General features: G+C 36.0%; 1 pseudogene; it reads right to left on the minus strand.

Annotated features, from left to right (window-relative positions):
- Window positions 1-241: 241 nt before the first annotated feature.
- LOC131650401 (heat shock 70 kDa protein 8-like) lies at window positions 242-5,148 on the minus strand (annotated as a pseudogene).
- Between the last annotated feature and the right edge of the window lie 328 nt (window positions 5,149-5,476).

Below are 5,476 nucleotides of genomic sequence, written 5' to 3' on the forward strand. Positions count from 1 at the left end.
AGACTTTAAAATAGTAAGTTTATCTCAGTAATCTGCGTATTTAATGTCTTGAAAATTGAAATATTAAATTTTCTATAAAATATTTTCTTTTTTTATACATGTAATAGAAATCAAGTGAGAGTCAGACATTACATTGCAAACTTCAGAGAATCAACCGAAGTGGAAGGTTTAGAAAAAAAAAGTCGTACATATTATTTCCATTATACATGAAAACACTAAAAAGGTACAATGATGCCTGAAATATCAATTTATGCCTTTGTTGAGAGTGACCAAATCCATTGTGTCACCAAAGGTTCTATTTAGGGCCTCAGCACACCAACCATGCGCATTATCAACCATTGGCATCCTCACTTGCATAACAGGAACTGCTGCAGGTGCACGGGTTCCAGGCATCACAACAGTAGCTACACTGATTAGTGCGGCAGGTATTCCCATTATCTTAAAATATCCCGACAAGTGATTTTCTTCTGGCTGCTTTCCCTCCTCACCTTCGTAGACAAGTATCAATGCATACCTCGGTTTGGTCGTTATGAATAGTGGTAAAAAGAAGACCCTTATGCGCTGGCAATGTGGTGCTCCTCGGAATTATAGTGACAAACTTGTTCCCATCCGCTCAAATTCCAATGTCAAGAGGCGTGGCTTGAAACTTTGACAAGTCCAAGTTTCTCAAGGGATCAATAATAGCTGAAGCAATCGCTCCTTTGGTTGCTGCACCATAAACAGCGCCTTCCGAAGGATTTATACCTTGATAAAATTCGGTTACTTTGCATATATCAGTAACAAGATTCTTCACCTTTGTATATAAGAACATCCAACAACAATTATCGCATCATTTACATTTTCAGCTTCTACCTTTGCTGTAAACACTGGAAGACAAGGCTTTCTCACTTTTCAAGCACATATTTGTTTTCCTCCTCAAACTCAGCCCTGCCAACAACTTGTATACCTTCAAACCATCTCTCAAGTCTACATCAACCTCAGCACGGGTTTCTCAAAGCAAAGCCATTGATTTGATTTTTTATCCCACGGCTCGTGAAGCAAGTCTTCTCCACCAAAAGTACTTCCTGCCAATGTTTTATTAGCAGTCACAACAACGTCACAAAAACCAGGATGTATATTGAAAATGAGAGCAAATTTCTCACTTCCACTGGCCATAGATTCCTGAGAAGCTTTCTGTTGCCGATGTCCATATAACAATGCCACTGCTGTTGGTTTAAGTATCATCCTGAGAATGTGAAACCCAGTCATCTCACAAGCGAGTTCTAGGCGGGACCGTTGGAAACGACCGAAGGAAACTGGAAGTGTAAGCACTACACCTTTTATCGGTCCTTTCAGATGAGTTTCCGCGTCCACTCTTAAATCCACCAGAAGAATTGCAAGGGCTTCTTATGGAGTGGTGGCTCTCCAGACATTATTCACCAATGCAGCAATATAGGGTTGAATGCCAATATCCAAGGTCTGCACGAGAAAAGGGAGATATAGCATGGATTACTGGGTCAGTTACAACTCTACCAATGAGGCGTTTGATGTTGAAAATTGTGAGGTGCCAATATCTAATCCAACTGCTATACCAGAAAAAAGTAACGATTTTTCCTGAGATGCCAATCCAGGTTCTGCCATCCTGCATAAAACACACGAGAAAGTAGAAAAAATTGTAGCAATTTGCTGAACAATATGATGCAAAATTGATTATGATGCATATTACAATTGTTAACAAGATAACATTACCACATCAAAACAAAATTATAAAAATAGTACAGTTGTTAGGTTGTTAAACAAGAAACAAGCATAGTAATGAAGAAAATAATAAATATCTTTCATACAAGAATTTGTTGAACTATATCATAAAATTTTTATGGTTGAAGAGAAAGAAAATATATTTTGAGATTGTCTAAAATTAGAAAGCAAAGAGCATCAAAAATATTCGGTTTGGGTGGTTTGCGAATATCAGGTTTGTCTTGGTTCAATTTGCAGATATGTTCATTAATGTTAGAATATTGAATATTTTATTTTATATTAATTTAAAAATAATCTAAATTAATATAAAAATATTAGAAAATATTTATAATATCTTATTTTAACAAGTAAAGGATTTTATTTTGGGCTTTGTTGAATTTTAGCAATTAAAAATATATAAATATATATCTCTTATATGGTTACAGTGTGACAATATTAGAACTTTAGAGAAAAAGAGAGAAATAAGGATTTAGGAAATTATAAGGGAAATCTTAGAAAAACAAGTGTTTTTTTTTGAAACTTTTAGACTTATTTAAGGGGGTTGAGAAATACTTCTAAAATCTTGGGTTTGAGTGATTCACACATTGAGAGTTGGAGAGATTGAGAAATTTGGGCAGAAAATAGAAATTTGTTCTTGGGAGCCTTCAGAGTTAGTTCTTGGGAACTCTGAAGGCGAAGACTATTTTCTTTTAACTCATTTGTAATTTCTTGTAACAATTTTTTGAGTCTAATGAATTGATGAGTTGTCTCTCCCCCAGATGTAGATCTTTTTGATCGAACTGTTTAAACAAACATTCCACATTTTCTCGTCTTATTCTGTTATATTTTCTGCTTATTAATTATTATTTGAGTTGTTCTTGGTTCCTAGAGCTAAGTCACATGAGGTGTATCACAAGTTAAGATGTAGTTTTCAATGAAGCTGAAATGACGTTCAAGAAAACTGATGACGTTGGTTAAAATGTAGAAATCTAAAAAAGAAGAGCTAGAACATGAAGAGATTCCCGTCGGTTGAAATGCATAGATCTCAAAAAGAAAGAGTCGACTTCAATAATGTGTTTTCTCCTGTTATGAAGCACAAGTCCATTTGAATGTTGGTTGTTATGGTGGCGAAGTTTGACCTAGAACTGAAACAGCTGGATGTGAAGAATTCTTTTTTATATGGTGATCTAGATGAAACAATTATCATGAAGCAATATGAATGGTATGAAGAAAAAGGCAAGGAGGGTTATGTGTGCAAATTGAATAGGTCTTTGTATGGTTGAAAAAATATTCCCGACAATGAAATAGGAGATTCGACAAGTTCATGGCACACATAAGTTTCACTAGAAGTCATTTCGACTATTGTGTTATCTTTAGATATCGACCGGGAAGTTCACTTGTGATTTTGTTGCTTTATGTGGATGATATCCTCATAGCCAGCGACAATGTCGAAGAATTATTGAGGATAAAGGCTGAACTCAGACTAAAGTTCGAGATGAAGGATATTGGTACTACCAGCATAATCCTTGGGATTGACATCCAGAGAAATAGAAAATAGTCGACATTATGCTTATCTCAAGAGGCATACTTGCCGAATATTCTCGACAAGTTTGGTATTTCGAACTCACAGCTAATTGTGGCTCCGATAAATCCTTAATTCAAGCTCAATATAACTGAGTGTCCAAGTAATGAGGTCAAAAGAACATATATGAATAGCATACCATATGCTAACATAGTAGGTTCTTTGATGTATGATATGATCTCTACTAGGCCAAACATAACATATGCAGTGAGTCTTGTAAGCAGGTATATGATCAATCTTGGGAAGACACACTAGCAAACATTAAAATGGATTCTAAGGTACATTAATGAGTCTCTGAGCAGAGTCCTAATTTATGGTGGGTCCGGCGGTGATGACAGCAAAGTAGATATTGAAGGATTTGTCGACTCTAACTATTCAGGTTGTATGGATTTCAGAAAAATCATTTTTTGAATGTTTTCGTTATGTTTGGCATAACAATCAGTTGGAAAGCGACATTTGTTGATGTTTTTATTGGCTGATTTGCATATATGTTTGGCTAAAATATAATACCAGCAAAATGTAATAGAATGTATAAGTCTTGAAAGTATAAAAGAACAAAAAAGGTACAAGCAAGATGTTATATGGAATGTCATGACATCAACTCATGACATCGCGCCTGCAGAACTGGAATGAAGACTCAGTCTAATATTCAACAGATACAGAATATTCAATGGAATATTATCTAATCCTATGTAGCGCAGATTTAAAGGTCAATAGAATCAAGTCAGAATATTGAAGATTCAACAGTTTCTAATTTAGGAGATAAATTAGGAAACTTGTGATTGAAGACCTTTCTTTTAGCAGAAGATATCTGCAGATTTGTAACAGCCAGTAGTGCTACGATTTGTAAGCCCAAGTCCAATTGGGATTAGGTTATAAATAGAAACCTTTGTAACCTAGTTTAAGAGAAAAAACCGTGTATTGAAAAGATGTAGTCATTAGGGTTTGTATAGGTAGACCACCCAGGCTGTGGGATGGCTGTTATGTCCTTCTCGAAACCTGTAGGTAAGAGAAGTTATTGTTCTCACTCAAAAACTGTAGGTAAGAGTTGAGTATTATGTTCTTGATTGAAGCTGTGAAGCAAGATCAAGTTAGTGTTTATTGTTAATTGTTTAAATAGTTGTTGCAGGGTTGTAACAGTTAGGTATCACTAGGGAGTGAGCAGAGGTTCTCTTGTCTTAGATGGAGTTCTAAGATAAAGATTGCATTGGGTAGTGACTAGGTAAACCAGAGGTTGTTTATCTGTAAACCAGAGGTTGTTTACATAAAATAGTACAACTAATAGTGAAATCTTCTTCCTGACTTGGTAGCCCCCAGAGTAGGTAGTTAAACCGAACTGGGTTAACGATTCACTGTGTTATTTATCTTCTGCATTGTATTATTTGTTCAGTCTTGGATGTTGTAACATCGTATATAACATCAAGTTCAAGTTTGATAGCTTGTCCAATTACACAACCAATAAAATTGACAATCTGGTTATGTTGACTGAACTAACATGATCCCAATACTCAATAGACTCCTTCTTCTTAGGGGTGATAAAAATTGGGGATCTTTCTGTTCTGCCTTTGCTAAGTTGATAATAGATCAGATGTCTTGACATTGTGATTGACATCCTGAGTCTGTCATACCAGAATTTCAATTGGTATCAGAGCAGACATCCTGTCTGTTTCTGGATGAGATCCATGAGGGATACTTTCTGGCTGTGCTGAAGGTAGAAGATTGTTTGAACAAGAAGTGGTCATATTGTATGATCCCTTGAAGTGGAGGATGGACCTATATGTGGAGGATTGGACCAACCTGACCAGAGCTATTGATGCTGGAACAAAGAAAGCTAAATCCAAAGGCTTCATGCGGGAGTGAAGAATTTGAATTGAACTAATTAGACTGCATCTATGAACAGAGAAGAAATGTATTAAAAACTTCACGCGGGAGTGAAGATGTTGATAAGGTAACCTCTGTGTCTATGTGATTTTATCAGGTCAGGAATTGGGTTAGGTCTAGTCTGTTGCTTGGTGCAGAAGCAAGCATTTTGCAGGGTTGAGTTGCATTCAATCCTTGGATGTCATGCTTACAATTGGTTCATGGAGTAAGCATTGTATAAGTTCTGTTGATATATGGCTATTTTCCGCTGCATAGCCTCTGGTGCAACCCCTATTGCAAAAAAGAAAGATTCTAGGG

The sequence above is a fragment of the Vicia villosa genome, linkage group LG2 (genome assembly GCF_029867415.1).
Source record: "Vicia villosa cultivar HV-30 ecotype Madison, WI linkage group LG2, Vvil1.0, whole genome shotgun sequence".
Taxonomy (NCBI): domain Eukaryota; kingdom Viridiplantae; phylum Streptophyta; class Magnoliopsida; order Fabales; family Fabaceae; genus Vicia; species Vicia villosa.